We start from the raw sequence: 13732 nt of genomic DNA on the forward strand, positions 1-13732 counted from the left end.
CATATCTATAGATGTAAATCTACAATTTGTAAGATACCTAGACATTTTACAACATATCTTGAAATTATATAATTTATTAAAATGTTTTTGATAAATGTATCTGTTAAATGTTGCCACTGTGATGGAGACTTTTTTTTTCTAAAACTGTTATAATTGGTTGTTATCATAGGTCTTGTTGCTACGGTAATTGTAATTAGTCCCCTACCGGTTAACCGGAGGGGACTTTAGGTTTACCCTCCATCCGTCTGTCAGTCCACAAAACTGGATCCCGCGATAACTTGAAAAGTACTGAAAATATTTTTATGAAACTTGGTATATGGATAGATGGCAGTATGGAGATTATGCACGTCGTTTTCTTTCCTTCCTATGTTGAAAATTCTGGTTGCTATGGCAACACATAGACTGAAAATATGGCAAATTTTACACATAAACTGAATCCAGTGATAACTCAAAAAGTACTGGAAATATTTTTATGAAACTTGACATATGGGTAGATGGCAGTCTTATCTGTTCTTCCTATTTTGAAAAAATATCAGTTGCCTTGGCAACAAATAGGCTTAAAACATGGCAAATATAACAATATTTGTGATTAGTCAAAAACAGCTGAAATTTTTTATGAATTCAAGAGTTATCTCCTGTTTAAGAATTTTGCTTTTAAAATGTTATATTTTGGTAACAGGGATGTTTCAAATATTAACTTTAGAGTGTCCTTCAGTCCCGTCTGTCTGTCTGTTCATAAAAACTGTTTCCTGTGATCACTTTTAAAGAACTTTTCCAACAAATTTACTTAAAATAGAGAAAAATTGAAACATTAGTGAATGGCCCTTCAGAATGTTGATGGGGTTCTAACCGGTAGGGGACTTATGGATTGCTTGCAATACTATGATAATTGCTTGTTTAGATTGATTTATACATAATAAAATTAAGTAGCAGTTAAATATAAAATTTTATTTAACTGTTGCTTAAATCATTACTTAAGACAGAGATTATAATAAATATTGGTTTTTATTGCTAAGGACAAATTTTATTCTGACAATTTAAAAATAGTTGCTATAGTAACTATTTAAATTATATTGTGATTATGATAAGAGAAAGGTTGTTTTTTTCCAAAATCAAATTGTTGCTATGATACATGTTAAAATTTTATTGTTTCCATGGTAAACTGTTGCTACATGTAAGGGTCAAGTTAAAATTGTGTGTTGTTACTATAGCATATTGCTATAGTAACAGTTAATGTTAATTATATAATTAACGGTTGATAAGGAGTTTTTGTGATAACTGTTTATGTTGTATTGTTGCCTTAGCAACATGTTCTTAATGATTTTAAATAAATTATGAGGTCATAGAATTAGTTGTTATAGAAACAGTTATCTTTATGGCATTGCTATGGTAGTTTGTTACTATAGAAACCTATTGTTACATATCATCTATATTGTGAATAGTTTAAACCATTCCATAAAATCTTGACTTGTTGAAATTATCTGACTGTTCTTTTTGTTTGTTTTCATATAGAGGAATATTTTATATTTTTACTTGTATTAATATATTTTGTAAATCAGTTGTGAATAAAATAAATGATATGAAAACATAAATATACTAGTTCTTTTAATAATTATGACCCCAGGCATATAGTAATTGAACCATCTGTCCGTCCGTCAATCCGTACAGCCCTGGATGTACTTGTGTGACTTGGATAACAATAAGTTAACAGTAAATTCTCTTTGATCCTACTCATTCTGTTTCTAATTGTGTGTCTTTTTTTAAGTCTTGTGTGACTAAAAATGGCTAAAAAGATAAAAGGAAAAGTCACATAAGTACTATGTCATAAGTATGTCTGTCTGTGCGTCCGTCCTGATTTGTCTAGTTTATATCTTGCTTATTCTTTGAAGGATTACAAAATAATTTGGTGCAAATGTTCAGCATGATTGGGTTGTGTGTCACATGCAAGACCCAGGTCCCCCCTCAAAGGTCATGGTCACACTTGGGGGTCAGCAGAAAACCTGTGTCCGGAGCGTAACTTTTACATGCATGGAACTTAGGTCTTATTTCTCCAAAGGAAGGCGGAGTGTCGTGCAAAAAATTCAGGTGTCTGTGGCAGAGGTCAAGGTCACACTTAGGGGTCAAAGGTCAATTAATAAAATAAAACATTCATTTGAGAGTAAAACTTCTATATACATAGATGAATTTATATATAACTTATCACAAATGTTTTCCAAGATATTAGCCTATTTATTAAACAAAAATGTTAAAAGAAGCCACTTCAGCCATTGAATTGTTGGCCACAAAATGTAAAGGAACTGCTCATAATTATAATGAACATTCCGAATAATGCAGCACTACAAAAGTTGGAGAAACTCAGACATGAAAACAAACTTTTGAAAGGAAAACTAGATCATGCCCAAAAAAATAAATCAATGGCATTGAACAAAAATGGATCACTTCAATTTAAGGTTGTTCAAGATAGAAAATGAAATTCTAAAGATTAAAGGTATAATCAGATTTTTTAATTATATTTTATCTGTACAAATGTAACTATGCAAGAAAAAAAAATGAATGGGGATAATTTATCGAATCTTTTCTGGCTAGTTGCTATATGTGAATATATAAATCAGCGAAAATGTATGGCAACTTTATAATACAAACAATAATTAATATATTACATATAAATTTTGGACCATATCAGTCAAGGCCTGTACGAAAATTCTGAGCCAATTCTGTACAGACTCTGTACCAACTCTGGTTGTTATAGAGGCAGATTTTCATTTTTCTGTACAGAGTTGACACCGACACAGAATTGGACACAGAATTGGCCTAGGAAATAGGTGATTTTCTGTGCAGAATAAAACAGAATCAAAAATTTTTCTGTACAGAAAAATTTTTACACAGATATTTTGCTCTTAGATATTTTTACAAGACAGAATTTCAATACTTAGAAAAAAATTGAGGCAGAATTGACATTGACACACAGAATTTTAAACACTTAGATAAATCTTGAGACAGAATTTACTTTTCTAGCCAGAATTTCACTAATGAGTTAATCTCAGAGTAGTAGATATTCTGTATTATCAGGTGTAACCCCCATGTAACCCCTGTTGGTCAATTCAAATTTCAGGCTGCCACGTGAGGTTTTATTACACAAAGTGTCTTCATATTGGCAGAGATTTTTGTTTTGTTTAGTTTATTTTTCTAATGATAAGTTAACAAGTTAGTTGTTGTGAAGAGAAATCATGTAGAGACTTGAAATTCTCAGATTTAGGGGCCAAAGAGGAATTATGATGGAATTATAATCAAAACCAGAGGTAAGATTTTGCAATGTTTTCTTTGAATTTTTGGGTATACCTTCCACTATAGATAAAAGAAATTATTTATACATCTTTTAATAGTCTATGCATTATCTATATTAATGAATTTTACTCTGATTTGAGATAGACCACTATGGTCTAATGAGTATAAATGCACTGATGTCAAAGCTGGGACAGTGAAATTATTAGTTCATAAATTGCTTTTTGATCAGACTTGATAGGTCAAGATCTATTTTTTTAGATTTCATATATTGCTCTTTTATGCAATAAATAGTTTGGCTTTTTGTTTTGCTATTCTATAATTCAATTAATTTAGTTTATATTAATCAATTCAAAACTCCCAGTATTTGTGTTACAATTTTAAGTTATGTTGCAATTTACATGTGTAGATTTGTAACACAAGCTTTGGTCACCGGGGATGATTAAATGTAGTCTTACTGGGTGCCAAAAAAAACTTAGGTATATAGGGATACAATTGTAACTGTTTTATATATACATTGAAATATTTCACAAATTTTGCATGTCATTTAATAATAGAATGAACATATTATTCAAATTCATTTTTTTTACTCTTTAGATTATGTCAGAATGTGTGGTGCAATTAAAGACAGAGACAAGCCAATTCCTGATGACAGCGCCCTCAACAAGGCTATTACTCGTTGGATAGACTACTCCAGGAAAGAAATGAATAAAAATTGTTAATTGAAATTAATAAATAAGAAATGTTCAAAAGGAAAATTGATTTTGTTTTTAGCAAAAAAAAAAAAAGAAAACCTGTACAGAATATTTTCTGTACAGAATTTTTTCTGTGCAGAATTCCCTTTCAGATATTTTCTATGGACAGGGTTAATTCTGTACAGAATAATATTCAATATGAAGAAGCCCAGATTTTTTTCTGCCCAGATTTTTTTTTTCTGCCCAGAAAATATTCGGCTTAATTTAAATATATTTCAGAAAAAATCTGTACAGATTTTGTTCTTTATCCTTATTGCTAAAATCTATTAATAGAATTCTGGTTCAACTTTGTTTCTTTTAACCAGATTTTTTTCTGTACAGACTCTGTACAGAGTTTTCTAAATAAAGTCTGTACAGATTCTGTCTGCATTCTGCCTAGACTTTTTCGTACAGGGACCTTCAGTCATTGCAATGAAATTCAGGTGCGGTTACAGTCTTATTTCTCAGGCAATAAAACTGTCTATATACCGCTGGAAGATCATCACCAATTATTAAGTGGTAAATTAATTTGTTCATCATTTAATTGATGCCATGAAATTAGGCAATATCTTGAAAAATAAAATATCTGAGAGTCTTGTAATTAATTGTGAACACCATTCTCCATCAGAATTAAGTGCTAAGAAATTTTATTAATTTCAAGTCAATTCAATATTTTATTTGGCATTAAAAACTACATATAGCGTTACACAAGCCATTATTACATAATATAATGTAAAGTGTAATATAGTGTTCATAATACAGTACAAAATGTTTTCAAGTTATTAAAGGGACTCCACTGAGGTTAAAAAGGCTAAAACATTACATTTGAATTTCTTACATAAATGAGCTGGGGCACTTTAAACAGAAATAAATGCAAAGATAGTTAAGAAATATACTTAATAAAATAATATGTAATAAATTGAAAATCGCATTTTTATGCTTCTTTTAGCCCGATTTGAGTGAAAAGCGTTTAAACACTTTTCATTTTGGGTCATTTATTTACAATTTGAATAATTATTTTGGAAAAACGAAGTGCACGAATGATCCGAAATATTGCACAAAGATAAGTGTTCTAAACCTACATCAAATGATACATTTATCTGGAAAAAATATTTTCAGTCCCATCATGTAAAACAACCTCAGTGGAGTCCCTTTAACAAAAGATCGTCATGTAGATTTAGCAATTAACAATAATTTAAGAGATATATACTTAATGCTGACATAAATTGTTGTTGTTGTATATATATACAGTATACATATACAAATACAATCATTAAAATTTTTAAAGTTGACAACTGTGTACCCAATAAACAAACCAGTGAACCTTGTGAATCAAGTATGTGTTATATAATTTAATATCATCTGAAAAAAAGATTTCTTAAGAAAGCACACTGATTGCAACTTGTGTTTAAGAGAGGAAATTGAAAACTGCAATACCACCCATCTTAGAAAAATGTATTTATGGAAAAGAAGTACCACACGCTTATGAATATTTTTGGTAAAAATCCCTATATTAATTTATAAATTAATTAATTAAAATAATATTGATGACTTTTGTACAATTATGTGTTCTCTTTATTAAACATTGCTATACTCAATAAAACACCTTTGTGACAAGGTTTTGTGACTTTTTATGACAATTTAGGGTATTCATATTGTCCAGCTCATTTATACTAAAAAAAGCACCTTTGTTACAAAGTTTTGTGATTTTTTTGTATGACAATTTTTCTATATCAAAATAGTCCAGCATCTTTATACTCAATAAAAACCTTTGTTGTGACTTTTTGTGACAATTTTATTTGTTCATATATGAACAACATTTCTATACTCGATGAAACATTTGTGACAAGGTTTTGGGACTTTTATATAAATTTCATGTAGTCATATAGTCCAGCATAATTTTTTTGGGGTCAGTAGGACAAAGGTCAAGGTCACAATTACCTTCAGTAGATAGTAGGTCAATGCTATCATAGTTGGCATATGTGTTTTACAGCCCTTGTTTGACAATTTAATGTGTGATAATATGTTTCCCTCAATAAAACATCTTTTTGACAAGGCTCTGTGCCTTTTTTGTGACAATTTTATGTATTCATATAGGTAAGCATTATTATACTCGATGAAAACACCTTTGTGACAACTCTTTCGAATTGTCCAGCTTGGCTGTCCTCCGACAGCTCTTGCTTGATGTACAGCTTTGAAAATCGAACCATATGCATAGTTTTAAATGTATATTGGACTTTGATATCAGCTGACCTAGATTTTGATCTAGTGACCTACTTTTTAGCTCACCTGTCACAAGGTGACAGGGTGAGCTTTTGTGACCACTTTTCGTCCCGTGTCCGTCCGTCCGTCCGTAAACTTTTGCTTCAAATGACATCTCCTCATAAACCACTAAGCCAATTTCATCGAAACTTCACAGGAATGTTCCTTTGGTGGTCACCTTTAAAAATTGTTCAAAGAATTTAATTCCATGCAGAACTCTGGTTGCCATGGCAACCGAAAGAAAAACTTTAAATATCTTCTTTTAAAGAACCCAAAGAGCTAGAGCTTAGATATTTGGCATGAAACATCTTCTAATGAGTGTCTACCAAGTTTGTTCAAATAAAAGCCCTGGGGTCAAAATTGGCCCCGCCCCAGGGGTCATTGATTTTCCCTATATGCATATAGTAAAAACTTAAAAAATCTTCTTTTAAAGAACCCAAAGAGCTAGAGCTGAGATATTTGGCATGAAACATCTTCTAATAAGTGTCTACCAAGTTTGTTCAAATAAAAGCCCTGGGGTCAAAATTGGCCCCGCCCCAGGGGGTCATTGATTTCACTATATGCATATAGTAAAAACTTAAAAAATCTTCTTTTAAAATACCCAAAGAGCTAGAGCTAAGATATTTAGCATGAAACATCTTCTAGTGAGTGTCTACAAAGTTTGTTCAAATAAAAGCCCTGGGGTCAAAATTGGCCCTGCACCAGGGGGGTCATTTATTTTCCCTATATGCATATAGTAAAAACTTTAAATATCTTCTTTTAAAGAACCCAAAGAGCTAGAGCTTAGATATTTGGCATGAAACATCTTTTTATGGGTGTCTACCAAGTTTGTTCAAATAAAATCCCTGGGTTCAAAATTGGTCCCGCCCCGGGGGTCTTTGATTTTCCTTATATGTGTATAGCAAAAACTTAAAAAACCTTCTTTGAAAAAACCCAAATAGCTATAGTTTAGATATGAAGCATCTTCTAGTGAGTGTCTACAAAGTTTGTTCAAATAAAAGCCCTGGGGTCAAAATTGGCCCCGCCCCGGGGGTCATTGATTTTCCTTATATTTGTATAGCAAAAACTTAAAAAACCTTTTTTGAAAAAATCCCAAATAGCTAGAGTTTAGATATTAAGCATGAAACATCTTCTACTGAGTGTCTACAAAGTTTGTTCAAATTAAAATCCTGGGGTCAAAATTGGCCCCGCCCCGGGGGTCATTGCTTTCCTTATATGCGTATTGCAAAAACTTAAAAAATCTTCTTTGAAAAAACCTAAATAGCTAGAGTTTAGATATTCTAAAGCATGAAACATCTTCTAATAAGTGTCTACAAAGTTTGTTCAAATAAAAGCCCTTGGGTCAAAACTGGCCCCGCCCCAGGGGTGTCATTGTTTTTAACTATATGTGTATAGTAAAAACTTAAAAATCTTCTTTTAAAATACCCAATGAGCTAGAGCTTAGATGTTTAGCATGAAACATCTTTTTATGGGTGTCTACCAAGTTTGTTCAGATAAAAGCCCTTGGGGAGGTCATTGTTTTCTCTTATATGTGTATAGCAAAAACTTAACATCATGAAACATCTTTTTATGGGTGTCTTAATTCCAAGTTTGTTCAAATAAAAGCCCTGGGGTTTAAACTGGCCCCGCTTGGGGGGCCTATATACAGGTAAGCGACCTCAGGGCCATCATGGCCCTCTTGTTTCTTTTTTGATGCATAGCTAGCCTATGAAATCAGGACCACATGCACTGTGAATTTTAGATGTAAAATTAAACTTTGATATCAACTGACCTAAACTTCGACCTAGTTACCTATTTTTTTGCATTTTGATTTACAGCTTTGAAATTCAAACCATGTACATAGTTTAAGATGTAAAATTGAACAGTGATATCAGTTGACCTAGATTTTGACCTAGTGACATATTTTCTTGTTCTTTGATGTATAGGTATGAAATTTGGACCACATGCACCATTTTTAGATGTAAAAATAAACTTTGATATCAGCTGACCTAAATTTTAACCTATCAACCTATTTACTTATTTTTTTTATGTACAGCTATGAAATTTGGAATTGGTGCACAATTTCAGAAGTAACTTTTTTATCAGCTGATCTAAATTTTGACCAAGTGACATACTTTGGCATATATTTGCCCTTTAATTATTTTTATTTTGTCCGGACTACAATTTTCATACCACTTCAGTGAAATTTTAAAGGATTGATTGGTAGCTGAAGTACTTACACTGCTTTTTGCTTGAGTATTTTTTGGCAGAGCTATTGCCCTTGAATAAAAAAGTTTTAATAAAGGTTGTCCACATTACTCCTCTTATACCACTAATGTAATTCAATGAAACTTTACAAGATTGATTGGTACATCAAGTACTTGCCCATAATACACAGGTTTTCCGCTTGAATATTTTTTTGTTGAGTTATTGCCCTTGAATAAAAAATGCGTTTGGCCTTCTTGATGATTTTTGTGTCTCTTTCTACACAGAACCTGCAAAATGCAATTGGCTATATTGAAGTGACACAATCATGTGATCACTGATCAATCTTGGTTTTTGATGTGATAATATTATGTGAAAATACAATGTAACAAAAAATTTGAAAGCACATATTTTGTCAATTGAATCAGTTTGATACACACAAGAATTATGATTTTGATCATTAAAATCCAAGTCTGAATATTGTCTGCTTTTGACCACATTTTTTATTGGCCAGCCAATATCCTAGAAAGGAGCTTAGATATATGGTAGTTTGCTGTATTGTTTCTTGCCCTTTGTTGAAGAGAAAGCATGTAGCATTTTAATGCTTGTTGTGGTTTGTCTTCTTGTTCCATACATTGTCCTAAAATATTTAGAGCAGTTTCTTTATGTTTGAGGTTTTCATGTATTGTTATGATTCTTGTAAGTTTGCATAATGCTTGTTGTTGGTCTTGATGTCTTTGTAGATGCCTGTAGATCTTGTATTGTAGGAAATACAGGAAAGGTAGAGAATCAACTACAGCCCAGTCCATCCAACAGTCAGTTATTCCATCTCTGTTTATCATGTCATCTTGTGTAGATCTGAACATTTCATATTGTAGTTCAAGAGGAACGCAGTTGATCTCTTTCTGTATGAACCTAACACAAAATGCTGTAAGTTGTTTGATATACCCCTCACTTTGTTCAACACATACCCTTTCAAATTCTTGTGTTACTACAGGTAGAGGCTCCGTCCAGCACGAACAGATATGCAACACAGGATAAGAGTAATATTGCTGTTCAGTGTGTCTCAGAATTAGTTCAGCTTTCTCCATATCTCCTGTACTGTAGAACACTGAAGCCAATTTGAGTCTGCTAGATGAGATATCTGAGTTTAAACCAGCTGATAACCAAACCAATGCTTCAGGTGACATTTGATTATTTTCACCAATGCTGGCTGATGCTAGGATGGATCCATATGTGATAAAAATAAAAGGTGCTAGAAACTTGAATGCAGCATGTTGTAATTTATTACCATTATCTCTGAAGGTCATAAGTTTACTAACAGATTGCTTCATTGTCATTATGTTTTCATTGTGTAAATGATCTAAAACATACATATGACATACACTTGTCTCTCTTGCAATGTTTATATATGCTAAGGTCAATTGATTTTTATTAGGGCTGGGAACGAATAAGGAATTTGATGTTCGAATATTCGTTTTCCATATTCGAATATATTCGAATATTCGTTTTTACAACATTTGTACCAATATTTCTCTTTGACGTATACGTATCCGAAATTGATTGCGTCGAATACTGTACAATTTTAATATGTTTGGAATAATCGACGATTAACAATACTAATATAAGTATGTAAAATATTTTTATTTTATATATTGTAAATCGGCATAAATGTTTACTTTTGAAATAAATTCATAATTTGATTGCCTTTTGTTCAGTTAATCCGACTGCTGATCATTTGTCTTCATGGTCTTATTAACGGTACTCGGTAGGTAACTCACGTGACTTGATTGACAGTAATATGAATCACCGTAGCTTCTTAGCCCCCAAAACACATAATTTACATTGAAACTTAACTTGAATTAAATATATTATTTATTTATAATTTTAGATAAGGTTTAAAATATTCTTCAGATACATTTAGCTATAACGCAGCCAATATCACACGGAGTCTTAGTTTCTACGGAATAAATATATTTTGACGGAATATAGACACTGACCATGCTTACATAAAGCCGATTTTTTCGTCTTCACAAAATTTAAAACAATGACTGATTAATCGGACAGATTATTGCACAGAAAACAATAAATAAGATAATTAAAATCGGAAAATTACATTATATTCTGTTCAACAGGTAAATTGCAAGCTGTGAAACGGGTGCCCTTTTGATCAACTATAGACCCCAAAGTTTTCACAGTTAATTGGCGATAATCGTTGACAAGTGTCATACAAACGTGTGAACAACTGGTCAAGTAAAGATTAATGGTTTAATTTGCTAACTTAATTGAAATTTGAAAGTAATTACAAAAAAAACACTCTTTTTTCGAATATTCGTATTCGTTTTTCAATGTTCGAATATTCGGTAGTGTTTCGAATATTCGAATATTCGAATATAATTCCCGGCCCTAATTTTTATACCTTTCAAGAGAAGACTGAAACTTGTATGCTCCATGTGGTACCATGTTCAGTCTAACTTGTAGTCTTTGACCAAGGTCATCGATATCAATTCCTAGTAACCCGTGTCCATCATTCTGTATAAATTCAGTTATAATTTTTGAAAGGTCATGTTTGTTTTCAGCTGTAAATTGCCCTGCCATCAAATTGTTTTCTTGGATAATAAAATGTGAACAGCTGTCATTCTGTAGACAGCTATATAATTCCAATAAGCAGTATGTTAAACATATAAATAAATTGTTTTCTCTCCATATACTTTGCTCTGTATTTTCTATACAATATAATAGAACTGTTTTACACATGAAACTTGATATATTAATTGTCCCCTGAGGATTTAGGCAGGATTTAAGAATCATTTTCAATAATACATAGCACCTTATTTGTGTTATATTTAGGTTAAGCATAAGACACCTTTCTGCCAGGGATGTAGATATTCTCCATTCCAGTTCAGGATATATACTGACCTTACTTCCAGTCCCAACAACAAAACACCTAGTACTGGCTGCATATCTTTTCATTTCTTGTGTTGGCCATCTACCAATACCTTGTCTGTCTAACCAACCTATAGCTGATTGAGGCCATGATTTACATTTTAAAGCTGCCACAATGTCTCTATCTATGAACCCAGGTCCTCCTAGCAAAGCTTGTGATGGTCCATGCCTTACACCACCAGGACGGGCCAAAAATGAAAATGTGTTTTTACATAAAATTCTTCCACTTCTATCAGTTATATAGTGATCATTACCGGGATAGTCAGTGACAGGAAGAGGTTCACCTGGTTGAAACAGTTGTAAGAAGCAATAACCGGGGGTAGTATTCTCATCCTGTATCATGAGATAGTTTAACTTGCCATGTTCCCACTCTGACAAGTCTTGCATTACATTAGTACAAGGCGCAAAGTGTAGAAAATCAAGGTCAGATTCAAGTCCTATGGTAGTAGTACCTTCACTCTGACTTCCAAATATTAAATATTTAAGCGATTTTTTTCCTGTTGACTTGTGTGTGATATAATTCATTGTCTCTTTTAGCATGTAAGTTCTTCTTTTTCTCATCACAATTCTTTCATTGACACCAATGTCATCTAAAACCTCTGACAACTTCAATGATAGATTTTCTCTGTAGTCAGGTTCTTGAAACATTCTGTAATATATTAGAAAAAAGGAAAATTGTTTTTTCAGTCAGCCATCAAAGTTTATTTTGTCACAAACTTTTACTTGCTACTTATTTGTCCTTGATGTCCTTGAACAGAACAGAATAGCCATTTAGAATTTATGAAATTGTATATAATTTAACGTAGATATCAATTAATATACAATTTTGTATAGATAATTAATTCTGTCTCTCAAGTTGTTTCTTTTTATTTATATGTATTTGTTTTGATATTTCCTATCTATTTTATGTGAATATTATTATGATAGTATATTAATAAACCTGGTTTTCTTGTAAGAATTTTTAATCTGAGTATTTTTTGTTTGAATTTAATTGTGACAAATTGTTACTGAAGGTTTGATATAGTTTACTTTCTTCCACTGTGTTTCGACTCACAAATTTACTAGTCTTTTAAAATTGAAATTCATTAAAAGACTTTCTAACGTCTGCTTATTGTGAACAAAAAAAAAGGAATCTAAAAGATAAATTACTTATTTTTTAAGTACTGATATAACTGAATTAAGTCCCCTGCATTTCAGAGTAACAGATTTATATCCAATAAAAAAGGATAAGCCTTTTACATTTCAGAGTGAAGGAATTGTGTAACATTAACCCATTACTTCATATACACGCCTTTTAACGCCTTTTTCACCCCCCCCCCTTTTTGTTGTCTCAAATGATGAAAAAATGCCTTATTTAGACCCCAAACACTTGTTTTTGTTTGAGAAATGTTGTTAAAAAAAGTGACCTCTTTTTCGGCGCGGCCCCCCAACCAAAAGATACATCAGGGGGTTGCCAGAAGGGGGATGTGCCCCCTTCTGTTTGGGGGGTTTGAAGGGGGGCGGAGTCCCCCTCATCGCCAAGAAAATTTTGGACTTGTGAGAGGCTGTAAATGACCCCAGATTGATCATAAGGTAACGTGTAACCAACGCTGAAAAGCATTTGACTCTATCTCAATCCATTGAGAAGTTGCAGCACTTTGAAATCAATTTTGATGGAAAAAATCAACGCAAAATAGTGATTTTTGGCAATTTTGAGATGTCCCCTCGTTGCCATGGTAACAGAAAATTTAAGCCTGAGCATGTTGTTGCAAGGGCAATGGTCCAGTCAACATTTGTGCCAAGTTTGATTGGTGTTGAAGCAGTTTTTTATAGTATTATAGCAATTTGAACTTGTAACGGGAGACTTTTCAATGAAAACAGCCATTTTTCACAAAATGCTCATGAAGCAATGGGTTAATGAAAAAAATAAAAAAAATCTACAAAACAACAATTTTTCTTCAAATTTATATGACAGGCCATGTTTAAACATGAAAAAACGCGATTTAGGGTAATTTCAAGTATTTTCATCATTTTCTGTTAACCCATTACTTCATATACACGCCTTTTAACGCCTTTTTCACCCCCCCCCCTTTTTTGTTGTCTCAAATGATGAAAAAATGCCTTATTTAGACCCAAACACTTGTTTTTGTTTGAGAAATGTTGTTAAAAAAAGTGACCTCTTTTTCGGCGCGGCCCCCAACCAAAAGATACATCAGGGGTTGCCAGAAGGGGATGTGCCCCCTTCTGTTTGGGGGGTTTGAAGGGGGGCGGAGTCCCCCTCATCGCCAAGAAAATTTTGGACTTGTGAGAGGCTGTAAATGACCCCAGATTGATCATAAGGTAAC

Source organism: Ruditapes philippinarum, unplaced genomic scaffold (genome assembly GCF_026571515.1).
Source record: "Ruditapes philippinarum isolate M1 unplaced genomic scaffold, ASM2657151v2 ctg6233_1_1_1_1, whole genome shotgun sequence".
Taxonomy (NCBI): Eukaryota; Metazoa; Mollusca; class Bivalvia; order Venerida; family Veneridae; genus Ruditapes; species Ruditapes philippinarum.